Source organism: Hemicordylus capensis, chromosome 2 (genome assembly GCF_027244095.1).
Source record: "Hemicordylus capensis ecotype Gifberg chromosome 2, rHemCap1.1.pri, whole genome shotgun sequence".
NCBI classification, from domain to species: domain Eukaryota; kingdom Metazoa; phylum Chordata; class Lepidosauria; order Squamata; family Cordylidae; genus Hemicordylus; species Hemicordylus capensis.
This window is the reverse complement of record NC_069658.1, coordinates 355,102,484-355,125,268: the sequence shown is the minus strand read 5'-3', so window position 1 is coordinate 355,125,268 and position 22,785 is coordinate 355,102,484. Positions and strand designations below refer to the sequence as shown.

General features: G+C 44.4%; 2 protein-coding genes across 2 annotated transcripts in view; one reads left to right on the top strand and one right to left on the bottom strand.

The window, feature by feature from the left end:
• The window catches only part of GDF9 (growth differentiation factor 9), a 31,838-nt gene extending 14,133 nt beyond the window's left edge, over nt 1-17,705 (bottom strand). The window contains exon 1 of the mRNA XM_053299901.1: nt 17,583-17,705. The gene's annotated coding sequence lies outside the window, so the exon portion shown is untranslated. The remainder of the gene's footprint in view (nt 1-17,582) is intronic.
• Nucleotides 17,706-17,843: 138 nt separating this feature from the next.
• The window catches only part of SHROOM1 (shroom family member 1), a 72,172-nt gene continuing 67,230 nt past the window's right edge, over nt 17,844-22,785 (top strand). The window contains exon 1 of the mRNA XM_053303535.1: nt 17,844-18,032. The gene's annotated coding sequence lies outside the window, so the exon portion shown is untranslated. The remainder of the gene's footprint in view (nt 18,033-22,785) is intronic.

The window sequence follows — 22,785 nt, the reverse complement described above, 5'->3', positions numbered from 1 at the left end:
AGTCCTCAAGTTAGTCCACTTTCTCCTCAAAAGTTCATATGTCCGACATCTTGGATTGGGGTGGATGGCATCATCACAAACTATGCTGTAGGGCCATCCCTATTTGTCCATATAACTGTAGTAAATTTGGTTTAAACTGGTTTTATTTATTTATTTATTTATTTATTAAGATTTTATTATATATCACCTCCTCCAAAGACTCTAGGTGGTTGACAACAACAATATCAATCACAAAATAAAATAAAATAAAATAAAATAGGTCAAATGCCTGGTGAAACAGGTAGGTCTTAAGAAGAGCCTTAAAAGCTGCTAGGAAGGGAGCTGAATAAATCTGGGGAGTAATAGTGTTCCAAAGAAGAGGGGCAGCCACAGAGAAGGCCCTCCTATGGGTCTAGGCACCATGCACTACACCAGGGCCCAAGACACTAAGGAGGGCCAGCTGAGAAAACCTCACAGGATGGGATGCAACTGGCCAAGAGAGGCGATCCCAGAGATATACACATGCTAAGCCCATAAGAGTTTTGTAGGTGGGTACTAGCACTTTGAATTGGACCTGAAAGCAAGAAGGCAACCAGTGCAGCAAACATAAAAGAGGTGTGACACTATCATATCTACAGCCACCCATGAGGAGACGGGCCTAGCTGAAGCTTTCCGAATTGTTTTCAAAGGGAACCCTAGGTAAAGTGCATTACTGTAATCCAAATGAGAGGTAACAAAAGTAGTAGAATAACCATACTTTATTTCAAAATGATTAATGACCCTAGGGTCAGGGGGGTCAGGCTTACGTCATAGGCGTAGGCCCCTAGACCCCGTGTTTCATCCGTGTGGTAGGCATGACGCGTGAGGGTTGATTTTTAATTGGGTAATGGGAGCACGTGAGAGGTGGTTGCTTATATAGGGGTAATTTTGGAGGGTCAGCACTGTGGGGAGAAAAAATGGAACAACCTAGCGTATCTAAAACACCACTGAAGCCTGTGGAGCTCTCACTAGCGATGGCTCCATCGAGATTGAAGCCTAGGAGGGAGCGCATCAGACAACTGTGGCCAAGAAGACTGGCCTTTAGTCCAATGGCGGCGAATCTTTACCCAGAAGAAGAGAAGTGGTCTGCCTATAGAAACCCTAAAGGGCAGACCGGGGCTGCTAAGAAAAAGAGAAGGCCTAGGCTATTTTACTGTCAGGAACCCTGTTGCAAAGTTGATCCGACAGTTGCACAGCTGGAATGTGATTGCGGGCATTCTCCAGAAAGACCAAGGCTAGGATACTGCCTCGATAAGTGCTGCGATTGGAGTGATGACCACTCATCAAAGGATGACAGTACAGTTGGTGGGGCTGTCACAAATTTCATAAAAAGATTTGAATTGGAAACAGACCCCAAGGAAGAGGAGGAGGAGGACAAGGAAAATAAGAGGGTAAGAGCACCATTTTTTTTTTTAAATTTTGTGTGTGTGACATGTTGTAACAGAGATGGGGTGCTGGGTGTGTGTGTGTGATGTGCACATAGATGAACTGTTACATTGATAAGTTTTTTATTATTAGATGTGATTGTAAATCAGCGTATTGATTGGAAAAATGAGAAAGTGATCCCAATGGGTCTGAAAGTATAGTTTTAGTCCTGTCATCTTGGACTACATGTGTGCCCAATTTCAGAACTCTAAGCCCAGCTATTCTGGAAATATAAAGGGTTGGACGAAAGGATGGGGCACATTGCACTTTTTTATGAAGGCAAAGGGAAGATTTTTTCACATGGGAGGTAGAATGATGGTCTAAGGGTGGGGTAATTCAGTTCCAGAAGTTTTTGTAATTTTCTGTTGTGAAACAAGCCACTTATAGGACTTTGACTTTTTAAACTTTTTTTTAAAAAAATTCAAAAAATAATTAAAAATCAATGGACTGACTGATCCACTTCAATATCCACAGTCCTGCTAACCAATTTCAGAACAAGCCTTTCCAGAAATATAAAATGGGGTGGTGGTGGTGGTGGTGGTGTTTACCCTTTTTAAAATGAAGGCAATGGGCAGATTCTTCCACATGGGGCAGAATGAAGGTCCAAGAGAGGGCTTCAGTTTCAGAAGTTTTTGTAATTTTTTTGCCACGAAACAAGCCATCATAGGACTTTTTGGGAAGTTTTTTTAAAAATAATAATTAAAGATCAATAGATTAACTGATCTGCTTCAAAATCAATACACAGAGTCTTGATCATGTTTCCTACATCTGTGCCAAATTTCAGAACACTAGGCCAAGCCATTCCAGATATATAAAAGGGAATGGACCCTCTTTTTCCTTGGGGAAAATCATGGGACCCTCTAGGAAAGTGGGCACATGGACTTGGACCTTCAGGTCCATGCCTAACAGTGCCCTTGATTTAACTGATTAATTTTACTACTTTGAATGAAAAGGATCAATCTGATCATTTCAATACTGAGCAATACTTGGATGTCCCCCTTTAAAAAGGCTTTGGCCACCACATTCAGAGCAGTGACTATATGAATGCTTTTCAAGCATCCGCCTATCCTATGCAGTATCCATAAGGAAAAGAATTGGCCCTAAATAGTGTCAAACCTCTCAGTGACATGGATTGTGAGCTGCTTAGAAACATAACCCCACTTTGTCTCCAATATCCTTGTTTCAGTTCATTCACTGTATAGCTGCATCAGAGTTCACAAGGAGCTGAGCTTTAGTTTAGAAGTCTTTCATGCAGCAGCTGTAATGTAACTAAATGTGTGGTAGCCTGCAATGACAAATAAATAAATATCTGCCATATATATTCAGAATTTATACATGTTGCAAAAAGCTGTAGACTATATGGCAAAAGTCTGCAGTACAACAAAATTGATCACTGCTCAAGTACGAACACATTACAAACACATTATGCCACCAGAGGGCACTCTGGTAATTGCAGGCATATCAAGTTCAAATCCAGAAAATGGTTTTATGCAGTGTATTTAGCTGTCCCACATTTGTTGCAGAGGATCCACATGCCCTTTTCCCTCAAGGTAAATATTGCACATTTATTACATTTGGTCTGAACACAAATTGCAATATTTTATTGTTTTCTACAAGTTTTTAAAAAGCCAACTAATTTTTGTTGGTGCTATAGCCATGCTAGATCCAGCACCAGCAGCATAACAATTCCTATGTAATTTTGAGGGGACAGGATAGCTTTGCTGTAGCCACATGCTGCTTTAAAACAATGTGGGAGGTGTAAAATGCAGTGCTGGAGAGGGGGATCACACCGATTGTTAAAAAAACTTACACAAGGGAGAACGTCAGTGAAAAGGCAGGACATGCTCTGGTGATGGGGTGAGAGTGGGTAGTCATGCTTTAAAAAAAAAAAGCACCTAGACATTTATCACAACTGCTCTGGAATGGAGGTGTGCATTCACATATCAGCCAAACTTACCCCAAAGTCCCTGCTGTTGGGGAGTACTTCACACATAATTTGGATTTTTAACTGAGTGTAGCCTGATTTATATCTGTTTTTTAAAACACACACACACACACACAACTTTTTGCATTGGTTTTGGGGGCAAATTCGAATTCACAGTAAAGCCTCACAGTAAACCCACAGTAAAGCCTGCTGTCTGGGAAAGTTCCTAGATAAAGTGACCAGTGAATGCTCTGGGATCATCTAAGGATGTAGCACCTACATGTTCCCATCCTCTAGATGGGAGACTAGACCAGGAACCCTATGTAACAGTAGAACTTAACAAATATATATATTAAAATAGTTAATTTAGTGCTCCACTTTTATGGCTCTGTACTTATGTACATATACTGTTGCAACACAGATGCTATTGATGGTGATGGGGAATTGAATTTTCACAGTAAATTAATTTTTACAGTGTAAATGTTGGAATGATGATGACAACAATGAAAATACATAAATTGCTCTTTCACTTATTCAAAAATGCCCCCAGACAATATAGAGAGCATTAAACTGAGAAAGCACTGACATCAGATTCAGCATCAGGCAAATTGTCAAACATAAGAACAGCCCTGATGGATCAGGCCCAAGGCCCATCTACTCCAGCATCCTGTTTCACACAGATGCCACTGGGAGCCTACAGGCAGGAGTTGAGGGCATGCCGTCTCTCCTGCTGTTACTTCCCTGCAACTGGTACTCAGAGGCATCCTGCCTTTGAGGCTGGAGGTGATCCTCCGACTAGTAGCCATTGATAGACCTCTCCCCCATGAAGTTATCCAAGCCTCTCTTAAAGCCATCCAGGTTGTTGGCTGTCACCACATCTTGTGGCAGAGAATTCCACAAGTTGATTATGCATTGTGTGAAAAAATACTTCCGTTTGCTGGTCCTAAATTTCCTGGCAATCAGTTTCATGGGATGACACCTGGTCTAGTGTTATGTGAGAGGGAGAAGAATTTCTCTCTATCCACTTTCTCCACTCCATGCATGATTTTATAGACCTCTATCATGTCTCCCCGCAGTTGTCTTTTTTCTAAACTAAATAGCCCCAGGTGTTGTAGCCTTGCCTCATAAGAAAGGTGCTCTAGGCCCCTGATCATCTTGGTTGCCCTCTTCTGCACCTTTCTCAGTTCTACAATGTCCTTTTTAAAGATGTTTATGTTTTTAAATTGTACACAGTACTCCAGGTGTGGCTGCACCATAGTTTTGTATAAGGGCATTATAATATTAGTCATATTATTTTCAATCCCCTTCCTAATGATCCCTATCATGGAATTGGCCTTTTTCACAGCTGCCACACATTGAGTTGACACTTTCAATTAGCTGTCCACCATGACCCCAAGATCCCTCTTTTGATCAGTCACCGACAGCTCAGATCCCATCAACATATACTTGAAGTTGGGGTTTTTCATTCCAATGTGCATCACTTTACACTTGCCAACATTGAACTGCATTTGCCATTTTGTCGCCCACCCACCCAGTTTGGAGAGATCCTTTTGGATCCCTCACAATCAGTTTTGGATTTCACTACCCAAAATAGTTTGGTATTATCTGCAAATTTGGCCACATCGCTGCTTACCCCTACTTCTAGATCATTTATGAATAAATTAAAAAGCACCGGTCCCAGTACAGATCCCTAGGGGACCCCACTTCTTACTTTCCCCCGTTGTGAAAACTCTCCATTTATCCCTACCCTCTGTTTCCTGTCTTTCAACCAGTTAGCAATCCACACAAGTATTTGTCCCCTTATCTCATGACTGCTAAGTTTCCTCAGGAGTCTTTGATGAGGAACTTTGTCAAAAGCTTTTTGGAAGTCCAAGTATACTATGTCAACTGGATCACCTTGATCCACACACTTGTTGACACTCTCAAAGAACTCCAAAAGGTTCGTGAGGCAAGATTTACCTTTGCAGAAGCCATGCTGGTTCCCTCCCAGCAGGGCCTGTTGTTCTATGTCCTGGGAAGGAAGTCCATATCATATATGCGGTGCCAGAGCAGCCACAAAATCCATTATACAGTGTTAAGGAAGTCTGAAGATGCATATAGAATGTTTATGCTAATATAAGGAATCCATGTAATATTTGATATAAGAACACTGTAAGCCTGCACACATGAGCAGCCAAACCCAGGCTAGGGCAGTCCAGCCTTGATTTGGCTGCCTGTGTGCACCACTGGGAATGAACCCAATTCTGGTGCTGCCCTCAGGGTAGCCCAGCTTTTTACCCCAGCCATTAGCCAGGGTTACTCTATTCACATTATCCCTGCTAGGGCAGGGAGGGCAGTGGTGGGGAAGGCAGGGTTCTACCTACGTTTCCCCCAGACGGTCCGTAGGCTTCTCATAGGCACGGCACTGAGCAGTGTCTGGAGGCTGGGACTTGTACTGTGATGCAGGGGTGTAGCCACCATTGTGCCAATGGGTTAAAAGAACCCGGGCTGCCAATGCAAAGGGCCACTGAAGCCCCTCCCACACCTGGGGTGCTGAGAGCCAGGGCGAACTCTCTGTTGGTTATTTCAGGCAGCGCCGGCTGCCCAGTAGGACATTTTCCCCTTTCTCTCCCTATCTGGAAGGAGAGAAAGGGGAAAACATCCTATCGGGCAGCTGGCGCTGTCTAAAATAACCAACAGAGAGTTTGCCCGGGCTCTCAGCACCCTGGGCTATGCCCCCTTTGCATGCATCATGTGCAAGGGGGGCGTGGCCCAGGCTGCCGATCGCCCAAGCAAGCTCTCAGCATGTTATTTCAGGCAGCGCCAGCTGCCCAATAGGATGTTTTCCCCTTTCTCTCCTATCGGGGAGCTGGTGCTGCCTGAAATAACAAGCTGAGAGTTCGCTTGGGCGCTCAGTAGCCCGGGCAGGAGGGCATGATGTCCTCCGGAGCCTGAGCCATGCCCCTGTGCATGTGACGTCATGCACACGGGTGTATCTGGAGGGGACTGCTGAGCAGGGCTGGACTCAGGCCACCGTTCAGCTGGCTGCACAGCTGCTGCGATGAATGCAGCATATAGGGGGATTCCCCCACGGTTGGGCTCACTAGGCAACCAACATGGTGTAAGCTTGGGCTGTGTGCACATGACCCTGGCCAAAAGCACCCTTAGCCCTGGGATGTTAGTGTGGGGTAAAAAAAAGTCTGGGATAAAAAGTTGGGCTACCTGTGAGGGCAGTGCCACGATTGGGCTCTATTCCCAGAGGTGCACACAGGCAGCCAAACCAAGGCTAGGCTGCCCTACCCCTGGGTTTGGCTGCTTGTGTGCATAGCCTTACAGAGTTGGGCACACAGAGTGCCCGACTCCTGGGAGGATCCTCCAATGTACCATACTCATAGCTGAGGGATTCCCGGAAGCCGGGAAGATGAATCCCATCATCCAGAGTTCTGCACTGCATGGAGCAGCATGGATCATGTGGGTGCTCAATTATCTGGTGGGAAGGTAGGTGGAACACTGCCTCCCCCCACTGCCCTTCTTGCACCATCATATGAATAGGCTTTGTGTATATCTTTCCAGCCCGGCGGGGATCATATGGTTCATCACCAAAAAAAAAAAAAAATGTCCGGGGTTCTGCATCTACCCACCCACCCCTCACTCAGTGGTGGCAGCACTCTGTTCTTCTTGGGTAAGTGCTAATATAGCGGAAAGGGAGGAGCGGGATGGAGCAGAGGAGGAAGTGTGGAGGAGAGAAGAAATTTGAGGAGAGTGGTGGGCGGAGCATCCTCCCTCCTTTTCAGATATAGCACATCAAGTAAGAGAATGCTGATGCTGTACCCAGTGGCAGTGGGTCGATGAGGCATGGAGGCTGGTAGAATAGAGGTGAGTTTGCCACAGTAGGCAGGTTAGATGGCAGCTGCCACCACCACCCCCCAACCCCACTATCTCATAATCCCCACCAGAGATGCCTAAATGCCAACAGGTCCTTATTTCTCATATGGGAATGGGGACATGTTGGCAGGGATGGAGATGCTGGCTTCAGTTTGCCAACCCTGCACATCCCTAGGTGTGAGCGGGGCGCTTCCCATACTAGCTGCTCATCAGCAGCAAAATGCCTCTGTTCGGGCAAGTTGCATTCGGAAAGTAAACAGCAGGGGGAGCAGTCTCGCAGCAACTAACAACCCAAAAAACCAGCAACTTTTCCACGCCAAATATATGACATCCTTGCTCTATATCGCAGCAATTAAATTCGCAACAAGGCATTAGAAATGTGAACGGCACCCTGCTGTCCGCGTAGGGACTGCAGTGTCATGTCACAGGAAGTGTGGAAGCACACTTCCGAGATCCGTCCTGACCCCGTTGGAGGGTCTAGTCTAGAAAGCGCCCCGGCTAGGTTTTAATGAGACTATGCATGGGAAGTTAGACTGTGCTGAGTCTGCAGTAGCCCAAATCTAGCAGCGACAGCAACTTGATTTTATGACTTCACATGTTGTCTTTTGTTTGAAATTAAACTTAAGTATTTCAAATGTTAACAAATCTCCATTATTTTATCCTGCTAAGACTGTTGCCACTGTTTAGCCGGTCAGTTGGCCTCACTGTTGTGTTGTCCCTAGGGTGTTTCTGCTTATTTTAGGCCCTCTGTTATGTCTACTAAGTAATGACTCGGAGGCCAACTAGATGTGACAAAGGTTTGTCACATCTTGTGGGTTATACTTAGGATGCTGCTGCTGAATTCCTATACAGTGGGGTGGATAACTTAAATGGTTAATTTAATAATTAGGATGCAAATGTAGGTGGGTGAACCCTTCTTCAAGGAACTGCTTCTCCCCAGTCGTTTTTCTCCTTGAACAGAAGTGACTAGGGAGAAGCCGTTTCAGAGGGAAAGGGCTGTCCCTGCTGCCCTTTAAATCCCAACCTCCATCCAGGGAGAAGGGGCCCCAGCTCAGGAGCAGGGCCCGTGCTTTGTTTGAATGCAGAAGGTTCTGTCTCTGGAATCTCCAGGAAAGGCTGGGAAAGACCCCTGTATGGAACCCTGGCAAGTTGTCATCAGCCACTGTAGATGATACTTCACTAGATGGCCGCAATACTGTTAGATGGACCCATAGTCTGATTCAGTATAAGTCAGTGTCCTATGTCCCCACTCCTGCTTTAGAAGTATTAAAGTGTGCTGACAAGTTAATGTCGACTCCTCACACCCACAGAGCCCTGTGGTTATCTTTGGTAGAATCCTGGAGGGGTATACTATTGCCATCTCCCGTGCAGTATGAGATGATGCCTTTCAGCATCTCCCTATATTGCTGCTGCCCGATACAGGTGTTTCCCATAGTCTGGGAAACATACAGGCAGGGATTCGAACCCTGCAACCTCTGGCTTGCTAGTCAAGTCATTTCCCCACTGCACCATTAGTGACTAATCCTAACATAGGGGCTCATCACCATGATGTCTAATTTGCTCTCAGATGATAGATAGATGATAGAGCTAGAGAGAGAGAGAGAGAGAGAGAGAGAGTGGGGTGGAGACTGAGTTGTCTGCTTGGTTGTTCAGAGTACTTTTACATTCCCTAGAATGCATTATTAGAGCAGAATAGATCCTGTTGTATTTTAGGCCTCAGCTATGTGACCCTGTCTCTTAAGATATTAATTACAGTGGTGGAAAGCAACTGATTTATACCTATCTTATCGCTGATTAGTGGCCTTCTCACCTTTCACTCATTTAATGCTCATTTAATGCTGAGTAATTGTGCCTTTGGCCTTGGATTAACTTTGGCCCCCTTCCTGAGCATAGCACATGTATATCTCTAACAAAAATCTAGGTATGCAAATTAGTAGTTTCTTCAGTCAATTACCTATGAAATGTGCTCCTCAAGATGTTCATTTTCTTGCCATGGTAAGAAAGTGCAAAGTCTTCCATTACTGAAAACACCAAATCCCCCACAACTCCCACTTTTGTTTCAGAAAGATAACATTGACAAAAATTTCTGTTCATAATATAATGTTGGAAATCTGGTGTTGATAAAATGTCACCTCTTATAGTTATCTTGCCATTTCCAAAGAAGATAGACAGAACATATCTTGAAATTGAAATCCACAGGCTGTCGATTTGAATTCATTTTAGATTACAGATGTACAAATAATTGGTTTGTTGAGTATGAAAGCAAGAAACAGTTTAAAATGGTTGGGGGCTGGTTAGCTTCGTCCTAGACATGTTTAACCGGAAGTAAGTCCTACCAAGTTTAGTGGGGCTTTCCTAGTTCCTATGAGCATGGATGCCCTGTCAATATCAGTAGAACCTAATTCTTTGTAACTGGACAAGGAGTTGCATTATTAGTCTATAGTCCTCCTAGACAGGAGAAACAAGCACAGTGGTGAGTTTTAAGGTTTGGGAAGCCAGAAGGAACTGCTGGACATCCTGACTCAATTTCCTCAAGGAAAACTGAGGAGGGAAAGCACCAGACAAAAGAGGATGGCAGTTAAAGGCAGGAAAAAAGGGGTCAGAGAGGCATGGACTAAAGGAAGCAAAGTGTCCCTAAAAGGACTGAGGCTGACCACATTCAGGAACGATGTGGTCAGGGACTGAAGGATCCCTGAAGCAACAAGTGGGGGGGGGGGCGGAATCTACTCTTTCCCAGCTTTCCTGAGTGGCTGATCAACTGCAATAGAAGGAACGGCACTTGTACCTTCAAATAGCTGTGTCAGGTGTGAAATTACAGGAGGGGCAGCTTGCCTATTATTATAGTGCAGTAGAGGTAAGAGCTCATGTGCACCCCTTCCACTAAAGCTTCCCTTGAAGAACCTGGGAACATGTGGGATCCAGCAACCCCCAACTGGCCCTCTGATCTGCCCCAGGACCTCTATCATTGCCCCAGGACCCCAGGAGCAGAGGCGACATTGAGCCAGGGCTGAGCTTTAGCATCAGCAGCAAAATGACAACCTGATGCCAGATGACAACTTGATGCCTCTCTCTCAATGGGCCTACCTGGGAGGAAGGGTTTGTCTTGAAAGAAGGCAGCCAGCCGGCACCTGCCATGAATCTGGATCAGTCTCAGCTCCATGAAGAAGTAGGATTCCCATTCCCAAGGACAGAGATATAACTGGGTGGACGGGTTCAAAGAACACGAGCCGCCAAGCTCCTGGGAGCTGTCTGGCTTGCTCCTCCCCCCAAGCTCCAGCCAGCCTCATTCCTAGCCAGCTTTGCTGTTGCCTGGGCATTTTCTTCATTCTTTCCCTTGCTCAGGGAGAGAATGAAGAAAACACCCAGCCAACAACAAAGCCAGCTGGGAAATGAGTCCCAGAGGGCCATATGGGCCTCTTTGGGTGCTGGTCACATCCCCTGTATGTGACATCATACACAGGGGGAATCGATGGCACACGCAAGGGGCAGCCAGGGAGAAGGGCAAACATGAGCCCAAAACATCACCCCACTCTCTTCTAGCTACATGCCTGCCTGTTCCCTATAAGAGCTCAGGATGCGCAACATACCTTTGCTGACACACCAGCTTCTCTTTGTGATCCTAGAACCAGCTCCCAAGTTCTAGTTCCTGCTTGCAATTTGCTCCAGCCTCTACTCTGGCCACTGGCCTAAGCCTCTCATCAGATCACCCTGCTCCTTGCCTCTGCCTGTCTGTCTGTCGGGTCCCCAGGCTTGGGGTCTCCTTGTGTCGCTGTGCCTGAACTTTGACACCACCACCACCCCATCCTATAAAAATAAGAAAAGGTACAAATGACTTAAATAGCAAGCCAGAAGTTGTTGGTTCGAATCCCTGCTGGTGTGTTCCCCAGACAATGGGAAACACCTATATTGGGCAGCAGCAATATAGGAAGATGCTGAAAGGCATCATCTCATACTGCGCAGGAGGTGGCAATGGTAAACCCCTCCTGTATTCTACCAAAGACAACCACAGGGCTCTGTGGTCGCCAGGAGTTGACACCGACTCGATGGCACACTTCACCTTCACAACAAAGTAAATTGGTTTTTAAACTCCTGCCTAAGAATGGAGAGGCATAGGGCAGCTCATACTTTCCTGAGGAGGGAATTCCAGAGTCTGGGTGCAGCTACAGAGAAGGACCTATTGTGTATGCTCACCAACTGGCCCTCACAAGTCATTGGCACGTGCAGACCAGAACCTCCCACCAAGATCTTAACAGGGGAGTAGATAGTGTTTAAGTTATCTGGGACCTAAACTATTTAGGGCTTTCAAGGTGATAACCTTGAAACAAGGGTGGTAAATAAATAAATAATAAATAACCAGCAGCTTGAAGTGAATCCATAAATTAACTGGAAGCCAGTGCAGATTTCTGATGTAGAATACAACAAAAAAGGCCACCCTGCTGTAGGGAATTATGAGAGGAATAAATGTTTGATGGCCTGGCCCACAGACAATGCTATGAACATACCTACCTGTCAGGAACATGTTTCTGGCACTAAAACAGCACTTGACATCTTTCTCTAAACGTGTTCAATTTTGTGTGCCAGTTACATAACACCTAAGCACAAGAGAAAGAGGCTGACTTGTTCCATAGGTTGCCTCTGAAATAGAAGTTTGCAGAGTCTGTAAAAATCTTTCCAAGGAGAATGCAGAGTTCTGCAAAATATTGGTGCTGTACACTTACTTGTCCCTGTGTAACTGCTTCCATAACACTCGCCTAACCTCAGGAGATCCGCCTGTTCACTCTTACCCTACATACAAATGGCAATGTTGCAAAAGCAGCTTTTCGTGTTTTCCTCCCATCTGCAAGTTCTCATGGGTAACCTCTGCAAGGCAGTGATTTACTTCCTTGTTGTCATACTTTCAGAAGTATCCTGAGTGTGCTCTATACAAAAGCCAGAAGACAGTGTTGCAACAAGTGTTGCAACAAGGGCAGGCCAGGCTGCAATGATGCCACGTGTCCAGTGAGTCTTTTCCATTCGAGTCATGTTTTGAACCTCTTAAACTAGAAATTAAGCTGATAATTGACTGTGTTCCCCAGGGCGCTTTCCAGCTTACCCACTCAACAGTGGCAAAATGTTCCGATTCAGGCAAATCACATTCAAAAAGTAAATAGCAAACTTACCAGCAGGGGGAGCAGTCTCGTGAAGACTAACAACTGGAAAATACAGCAACCTTTTTACTTGGACATACAACATTATAGCAATAAATTGCAGTGATTAAATCCAAAACAAGGCATCTGACATGCGAATGGCACCCTGCTGACAGCATTGGGACTGTGGTGTCACAACACAGGAAGTGTGGGAGCACACTTTCCAGATATGTCATGACCCCGTTGCAGGGTCTAATCTGGAAAGCACCCAGGCAAGAAACACAAAGCAGGAGTATGCCATGCGTGCTGCAGTGGCAGTTAGTGAGCCTATTCACATGGGCAGCCTAACCTAGGCTAGGGCAGCCCAGCCTGGGTTAGGCTGTGTGTGTGACACACTGGGATCTAGTATGATCCCTACACTTCCACGGTGTCTAACCCAACTTCCAAATCCGGCTGTTAGCCAGGGTTAAGGGCAACGAGCATGCCCTTAACCTTGCAACCAGGATCGTGTGTTTGCTTGGGGTGCAGGCCTAGCGCGCCGGACTCTTGTGGGATTTCCCCAATGCACCATGCTCATCACATGGTACATTGGGGGATATCCAGAAGCCAGGACGCATCATTCTGGCCTCTGGAATCCACGCTACTCAGAGCAGCGCAGGTCATCCTGGAGTGTGAGCCGTGCTCCCAGCAGCATTCAGTGGATCATTTGGGAGGAAGGTGAGTTGGACCCAGCCTTCCGCCACTGCCCATCAGCTCACATTCAGATTGTTTGTGGGAAATGTTTAATTGGTTTGTTTGCTCAGTAACTCTACCAAGTTGGCTCATCTCGTGTAGGCTGCCCATGGAAGGAGTTTTGTTTTGTTTTTTGTACTTTTCCATTGGTAAAGAGAAGGAGAGTTCCCTGGAATTTCACCCACACCAGGGAGGAGGGGGATTAAACACTGTTAAAAAGTGGTGTGGTGGCCAGAGGCATACTAACCCCCGGACCTTGGGGACCCAGTCCTGTCCTGCAAGGTCCGAAGGGCCTCCAAATGGCTGGGGCTGGGGTCCTCCGGCAGCCACCCCGCGCCTGCCCTGCCAAACCCTGCTTTTTAAATTATTATTCTTACCGCGGCCAAGGGGTGGCTGTGGGGGGGGGGAGCAGAGCAGTCCTTTCCCCTTCTCCCCCGCTTCCCTGACAGCAGAGAGTCCGGAGTGATGCTGGTCCCATCCGTTCGGGCCAGTGTCTTTAACAAACTGCGAGACACACCTGTGCCGTTTAGAGATCATTGCAAGCCGGTGCACCTCGCAGTTTGTTGAAGACGCTGACCCGAACAGGCGGGACCAGTGTCGCTCCAATCTCTCCGCCGGAGGAACAGCCCTTGTAGGTGAAAGCAAGAGAGAGGATGATTCAGCATTTTTCTTCCCCTCACATGGGCTTGCTTTGAGACAAAGGCTGGGTTAATTCCGCTACAAATGGGTAGCATCCAGACTAGGGGTGTGCAATTCGGATTTTCGGTGTTTCAATTCGGATCTGAATCAAAACACCCCCGATTCGTTTTGTATCCGAATCTGGCCCTTCCGAATCACCCCTGATTCGATTTGGATCCAAATTAATCCGAATCTGAATGGATTCAGATTAAAAAATGGGTCCTGGGGCCAAAAGAGTGGGGTGGGGTGGTAGTACCTAATGGGTGGAAGCTACCACCCAAATTGCAGAGGGATTGGGCAAAGGGCTGATTTTTGGTGAATTTTTGAACTTTTAGTGTCTTTGGGGCAGATTGTGGGCATAACGTGGGATCTGGGCCAAAAGAGTGGGGTGGGGTGGTAGCGCCTAATGGGTGGAGGCTACCACCCCAATTGCAGAGTGATTGGGCAAAGGGCTGATTTTTGGTGAATTGTTGAAGTTTACGCGTCTTTAAGGTTTCCCCCCATTAGGTATAATGGAGGGTTTATCGCTTCACGTCAGGGGGAAAGGGGTGGCCTAGAGAAGTGTGGGGCTGGTGGTAGTGACAGGTAGGGGCAAGGAAGCTACCTGAATTTTTTCAAAGGATTTGGGCAGAGGGCTGATTTTTGGTGAATTGTTGAAGTTTACGCGTCTTTAAGGTTTTTCCTCATAAGGTATAATGGAGCTTTCAGCAGCCCCATAAGTGCACTTGGGGGGTGCTGGGATGGCCCAGAGTGAGTGGTGGTGTAGTGCACATAGGCTGCCAACCACCCCCATGGGTTTCTAACCCATGGGGTACAGGGTTCTGTTGTTTCTGAGGTGTTCTGAGTGTAGATTCTATGATAGCAAATAAGAGTGGATTCATGGTGTCTCATTGGCTGGAAGTGGCTGGAAGAAGCAAGCGCGCATGTGCCCATTGTGCGCACACACCCGCACGGCAGACAGGCGCGTGCACGCCCGCAACAGGTGCATGCGCACTTGCTTCTTCTGGCCACTTCCGGCCGATGACAGAAACAGGGCGGCAGGGAGGAACGCTGCCGCCCCGAGGGGCTTAACAGTGATGGAGCGCCAGCGGGGGATATGCGGCGGGAGGGGAAAGTGCACCCTCCCCCGCCCTTAAAGGACTACCCCTGCCGGTGCTGAAGAAACTTCATGCACATCCCTACTATATATTGTGGCGTGTGTGTATTCAGTGAAATGTATTTCCAAGCAGCATACTTATTTTGAAATATCAGACCTAAATCCTCGGGGGCCTGGGGTATGCGGAGGCCCTGGACTTTGATGGGGGGGGGCATTTTAAAATCTCATCTCTCTGGACTCATTCCAACCTTGCTATGTCCCTGCCATCAAGAATGAATTTTCAGGAGGGGCTCTGAGGCAACAGATAAGAGAAGGGTGGGGGAAATGGCTTGTGTGAGCACAAGCTCTGGGTGCTGTGTCAATAACAACAATATTAAGCAGTTATTCTGTTTTCTGGCTTCAGGTTTTGTTTTTGTTTTGCCTAGCATGGGGCATTATAATGGCTGACATGATGAGGGAAATTACTCAAAGTAGTCTCATTGAAATTAAAAGGACAAGTTAGGCATTGCCATGAATATCACTGGATCTTTTATTAGAGATAATTTGGAGAGTGGCAGGATTAGTAAAATAGTTAATAGAGGTGGTAAAATCTAGTCAGTCAAACAAACACGTACAAACAGTGGGTTCAGGATTCCCACAGGATGGTGTTTTTGCAGATGTTTGTATTAGATAAGGATCCATTGGTCAACACACCTTATTGGTCCTTTGAGGAGTACTTCATGGTTAACACCTTGATCCTAAACTCACTACTGTACTGCTTCTCAAACGTTATGGAATTGCCTCCTGCTTCTGAAAATTTCTTACCTGATAAATAGGAAGTGACTGATTGATCATTTCTAGGCACTTACTTGTACATATTTTCTAGACTCTAGAGCAACTGCCTAGGGATGATCACGGCTCAAAGGACCAGATGCCTTCCAGTGTCACAATCCCAGTTGATAGCAATACTGCATTTTATGATATCTTTAAGTAGGTACAGTATTAAAACTACATTATATAGGAGAAAGAAATACAGTATAATTTATCTGGTATTGTGATAGATCATTGAAGATAGAAAAAGTATTGGCGCTTTTGAATTTTCATGCTGGAGAAGACTTTTGAGGATACCATGTACAGCCAGGAAAACAAACAAATGGATCATAGAACAAATCAATCCAGAATTTTCACTCAAGGCACAAATGACCAGACTCAAACTATCATACTTCGGAAACATTATGCGAAAACTCAGCTCCCTTGAGAAGTCCATAATGCTGGGAAAGGTTGAAGGAAAGAGAAGACGAGGATGACCAGCAGCATGGTGGATAGACTCAATTATAACAACAAGAATGAATGCACCACTGACAGACCTTCAAGGCCAAGTTGAAGACAGATCATCCTGGAGAAAATCTATCTATGTGGCCACTAAGAGTTGACACTGACTTGACAGCACTTAATCAATCAATCAGTGATGATCACTCACTCATGATGCTGCCATTTTGGGTCTAATGTCTAAAGTGTGGAAGAAGAAAATATGTACCATTAAAAATCTAATTAACAATAGCAGCATCTAATTAACAAATTGCAATTTAGCAATCATGCTTAGTCAAAACATTTTTTAATCCTTATGTAGCATGTTGTCAGTGAAAGTATTGCTCCACTGTTAGTTTCTCTACAGAAGGAAGTACATGTTTCCCAGGTACCTTTTAAATGACTAAATTATCAAAGGCTTGCTTTGCAGCTTAGTTAAATATTATCTCCTCTTATAATCCACCAGTTCTCATGTAAATACAAGGTTTGTATGAAAGCCCTTTCCCAGTCAGCTTCATCCATACCTTATGAAGAAAAATCCAAATGTGACATAGCACTTTTGTTAGATTAACGAATTCCCTGCCCATAGATTAATGTGAATATATATGTATATCTGTGTTTTGCAAATTGCGGGGGTGGGGAGCGGGGAGCAGGGGAGAGGATACTTCTGAGGAAGCATTTTTGCAGAAGAACATGTCAATGTGATCTCAAGTTTATGTTTGGTCTCAAGTTTATTCGGTCTTAAGTTTATCTTCATGCGCATGAGGCCCCAAGTTACTTTTATGACTCATATCATAGCAGAAGACTGCACAGCATCATCCACTAGACCAGTGGTCCATCCACCTCAGCCTTCTCTACTTGGACTGAAAACAGCTTTCCAACATCTCAAGCAAACCGTATTCCCAGTTCTGCCACTTGAGATCTTTTAACTGAATATGCTGGGATTTGACCTGAGACTTTGTATCTGCAAAGCATGTGCCTTATCATTGAGAAATAAGCCCTGCCGGTAGCTATTTGTGTTAGACATGGGCTATGTGAAGTCATTTCTGGATCTTTCCTGCACCTGTCTGACTCATGAGTAGATATGGGTATATATTCTCTCCACATTATGACTTCTCTTGTGGGTATAATTTGCCAGAGTATTCCTGTGAACAAAAACTGTAATTAGGAAAGTAAACATTAGTGGCCCCTCTTTTTAAAGAAAGGCATAACTTTTTAAAGAAACGCATAACCAACATGCTCTACATAAATAGTTTTCTCTACAAAACTGGAAGTGATGATGCCATTTATATATCCAAATTTGTTGATGTCTGTCAGGTAAAAAAAGGAATGCAAGACATGGCAGTCTTAAAAGACACAGAAGTCATGCACCTACTCTTTTAATGTAGTCTTCGGAGCAGAATATATCACAAGTGTGTGACTGTTTCAGTACCTTCAAGGATTCCAGTTACCAACAAAGCCTTCAGTTGGAAAGTAATCAGTGGCATAAATCCTCCTGTTATCCTTTTGTCCAGTGCTGGCGGGTGCTTTTCTCTTCCTTTTGCATGAGGAGATCTGGGTCAGGCTGAAATGCTTTTACTCTGAAGCCAGAGTTTCAGGTTCATTATTCTAACCCCACCTACTTGCACATGATTGGACGAGGAATTCTTCCAATTACCTTTATGATCTAAAAGTAGCTAGGGGAACCAAAGAAAACTGAAAGAGTCCTCTCTCTGTGTGTAAGGAAATTGTACCTTTGTGTGTGAGAGAGTAAAGGAAAAACAGCAACATCTTTCTACGTGCTGGCGCTACAAGGGAAACAATATCGTCTGCATTAAGCTCTTTCAGACAACTGCTGTGGGAAGCACAGTTGAACAGAGTGGCATCGAATAATGGCAACCAGGTAATTATGACTGCTTTTATCAAGCAGTGGCTATGCAGCCCTGTCTTTTGAAATGACAAATGCAGGGGGATGACATATGGTATATACATTATAGTGACTGTTTCTCATTCTCAGGTCTGTGCACACTGCACACGCATCTGGAGGAAATATATCTTTGGTGAAGGAGCTTTATAGAGGAAGGCAGGTTTTAGACTGCCAGTGCAACACTGGGAAAGGCCTTCTGGTTTACTGTAACTAGTCGAAAGTTCAGTGATGCTTTAGAGCAAAAGATGTACAAATCTGCAGTTCAAATGGATCTGTTGTCTTTTAAACGCAGATAAACATTAACAGTGCAGGGAAGTTGGTTTTCAGTTTTAAGGAGCAGGAAAATGGGATAAAAACAATGAAAAAATAGTTCCATTTGTTTCTTCTATTTCAGTTGGTTTTATGGTATTAAATGAAAAAGTATTTCAAAATGTAATATGTAATACTGTAATCTGTACAATGCGTAATATTGTTATTGCTAACAGCATAGAAATCGTATGTAATAAAATAATATCATCTGGAATAGAGAGCTGTTTTTTAATAGCTAGAATGAAAAATCTAGACAGTTTTTGTTCAAAATCTGAATTTCCTCTAAAGACTGTCTTCTTCAGTAGGATGTCTTAGGAATAAGCCTTCTTAGGGCTGTGAACATCAACACTATATTATTTCCACCAATATGCTCCAGTTGGAAGCTAAATGGGTCTTTATTATTCCATTCTAAAGAACTTCTAACAACCACAACAAGAGCATCAGTTACCTGAATTACAGCTATACAATACAGCCAGGGGCGTAGCTATAACCGAAGGAAAGGGTTCAAAGAACATGGGCTCCCAGCTCCTGAGGGCCCTCCAGCTCCATCCCTCCCTATTTTCTTCATTGTCTCCCTCACTCTGGGGGGCCGCCCGAGAGAGGGATGAACACGGGCCCCCTCTCCCCTAGCTACGCCCCTGAATACAGAGATCCATGAATGGGATTCCCATCTCTTTTTCCAAGCAGTACTTCCTTCTAAGGGCATAAGCAAAGCTATAAATAAAATAAGGCAATTCCTTCTTGACAAAATAATTCGAGAGGAAAAATGTCCAACATTTCTAGATTATGTTAATTTTTGCACTATTTTGAAAAGAAACCCAGTACCAACAAATCAAGATAGGCTGAGAAACTATATAGGGCTGCTTTGAGTATGTCACATAGGAAAGCTGGGATATAAAGAGACTGAATAAATAATATATTGAATCAGAATACTGCGGCATATTATGGGATCACTGCCAGGAAGCCTAAAAATATGAATAGATATGTTGATGTTGATCTGTTCAAACAAGCATATGAGAACTTTTAAAAAGAGAGAGTAAAAATGTTATTTTGTTGTTTCATTCCAAGCAGTTCTCAAGTGGAGATGCCACAGGTCAAACAAAGAATTAACCAAGCAGATTGTTTGGGATTGGAAATAAAAATATATATTTATTTCCTTAAACTGAATATATTTAAAAACAAAGAAAAATCTAAGTCCAAGGTGTTGCAGATTTTGCTATTGCTGGGAAAGGTTTTAGATGCTGCTTCAGATGTTGGTGTGCTGGTGGTGATTTGGGGTAGAATCTCAAGATTTAAAAGGCCTACTCTTGGTTTACTGAAGACTGACTTGCAAAAAAGGAGGTATTTGTTGTGGCTTTAAAAATATTTCATAAGAATTGTAGCAATGTTGTCAGCCCAGAACACTCAGTGCTGTGAAGCAAAGGCATTTGTCCCCTGGCATACTGTATATACCTAATATGGTGAATTGTTTAACAATAGTCATTCAGGGAGGACCCAATCACATATTCTGCTATAGATCTATGGTTGGATCAATTGCCCAACATTTTTCTTTTAGCTTAAAAAGCAACTGTGTAGGGGATGGGGGCAGGGCTCAAAACTTAATCATAGCTATGGTGGTAGCTTTTCTTGCCTGCACCATTTCCCCAACATAAATTACCTCTATATGCAAGCTGCTGTGCTGTGGAAGATGATACAGAGGGGAAGTTATAAATGCCTCCCCCCATCAGTGCTCTGATCAAATGTGGAGCCCCTCCTGGATGCTGCTTCTAAGTAAGAGTGTTGATCTCCCATCGAAAATCTCAGATCTTGTGTAAAAAGACATGGGTCTTCCATGGCACTGTGTTTGGCCTTCCATTGGCCAAAAGTACAGGTGCTCTTGAAGAATACTCACATGATCTGGGTCACGAGGGGAAGAATTATGACCCCTCTACTCTTACTAAATGGTTCCTCTGACCTCTAGCATGCATCTGGAGATGTTGTGCACAGCATAACCTCCTTTCCACCCTCTTTGTCCTCAAAACGCTCTTTGTATGACAGGCATTCCTGTACTTTTGCAGCACAAAAGCAGTGGTGTGGGTGGCATGACCTGAGCCTGTTCCTAGGGCAGAGAGATGAGGTGTCCCCCTTTTACTTGTACTCTAATGTCAGAATCTGCATACCAAGTTTGACCAGCTAAAGCTGCTTTTAGTTTTCATTTCCAGTACAGGGTATTGTCATCTGTGATGCTAATCACATCTGCTCTCCAGTTGAAAGTTTCTAATACAATACAATACAATACAATACAATACAATACAATACAATACAATAATTTGCTAAGCAACTTTTTTGTAAACAGCTGTAAATAAAAACTACTTATGAATAGACTTGTGTTCATAAATCTAAGCCCATTTCACCTTTTTGTAAACAGCATGAATTTTATGAAATGTTAATTCATGTAGCTCTTCTGAAGTAGGTTTTAGATCTAATCTTTGTGTGAATGTCAAGAAACAGACAAGTATGTGCTACTTAGCCTGCCCTTCATTCAGAGCCATCTAGTAAATGCATTGCCAAAATGACATTGGCGTTAGTGTGCAAAAAGGAAGCTGCATTTGTTTGATTGGACTTGTCAGCATTTCTTGCTCACCTTTTATGATCATTTGTGCAGTGAAACCAGAGAGGGTCGGTGCAAACTTCCTGGCCCATGTGGATCAGTGATGTGTGGAAGATCAAGTACTCACAATACTTTGCTATTGGACCAGGGGTGCAAGAGAAGTCACTGAGAGATGCCCTTTGGCTTCAGAGGCCTCCAAAAGGCTTGTAAAGAACGAACACTGTGGCATGTTAATGCATCCACTGTATACATTTAAAGAAAGTAAACAGTCCTATTCTGGTGCTTTAAACATAATTCAAAGAAAATGCTGGACTGTCCAAAGGAGAGTCATTTTATGTGACCACACAGGGTGAAATTGTATCGTCGTCTGTCTTGTGGTAAAACTGTCATTGATCTCAGTGATCTATAGGCCCTTTACCTAAGGATTTTGAAAAAATTAAAACCAATTTTAAAAATTGGGTAATTCGGTTCACCTCTATTGCAGATTAATTGTCACTGGGGATAAATAAGCATGGGTGAATTCCTACAATGCTGATCATTTAGAGTGCAATTTGTAGGAAAGTTCTACTTTGCACACCCTATTGAAATAAATAGAAGCAGTGCAAGAGTGCAGCACACACAAGACTGTGGATACATTTTGTATTGTATGAAGACAAAATAAAATTGTGTAGCAGCTCTATATGATTTATAATGATGCATAATGATTATAGATCAATGCATAAGACTCAGGGCTGTAGCTAGGCAAGAGGGGGACTGTGTTCACCCCTCTCTCCAGTGGCCCCTAAGAGTGAGTGAGATAATGAAGAAGATGGGGAGGAGTGGAGCTGGGGGGGCCTTCAGGAGCTGGGGCCCCTGGGCTCTTTGAACCCATCCGCTCAATTAAAGCTACACCCTTGAAAGACTTCTATAGTCCATCTAGTCAAAACCACACTTTTATAGTAATCTTACTTAACATGTGTTGAACATTGTAGAGAACGTATATAGTTCCAATGTATATCCCAACCCTGGAGTTATAGATGATCAAGTGAGTTTGAAAAGTGATTCCTCTTTCCTCTTTTGCTCAGGAAAGCACTGGGAATGCCAGGCCATGCTGCTGCTGTGGTGCTTGCTGCTCTATCGGGGTCTGTGTGTGTGTGTGTGTGTGTGCGCGCGCACGCGTGCCCTTCCTTTGAGTGCCAGCACTCTTCAAGAGTATGGCTGACTAGAATTCTTCCCACATAATAATAGTGTTTCAGGGCACCTATGCACAGGGCAGTTATGAACTAGACCTGAAATTAAGCTTCTATCTAGGCAATTTTAAAGATAAGTCTAAGCTTGTGGATAAACAACCCAACAAGTTTTATTTTTAATGGGCAGCATGACTAAGCCCCATGGAAATTCGTGGGACTCCAGTTAGCCATGATCAGTGGTGTGGTGCTACAATGACAGGCAGGGACACAGTCCCGGCACTTTCCCCCCTCCAGGGTCTCAACAGGGATGCAAAGCCCTTGGCTTTCTACATGGGAATCGTGTGCTGCTCTTGCTATTGCAACAGTTTGCTACACCACTGAATTTTATTACCATGATTTTTACTACCATGGATTTTATTGCCATTCTTCCTGTCTTAGGAAGCTGCCGTGTACTGAGTCAAACCTTGCCTTCTTTCCATTTGGAATTTCCAAATGCATTCCTATGGCCCTTTGGAAGGAACCAGTGCATTTCAGGGGCATTCCCTGTCATTCATTTTAGTACATTCCCAAGGGTCTATGTGATCCTTGACTTCTTGTAACAGAACTCCCAAAATTGCATGTATCTAAGTAGGGGTGTGGGCATTGGGGTTGGCATGACTAT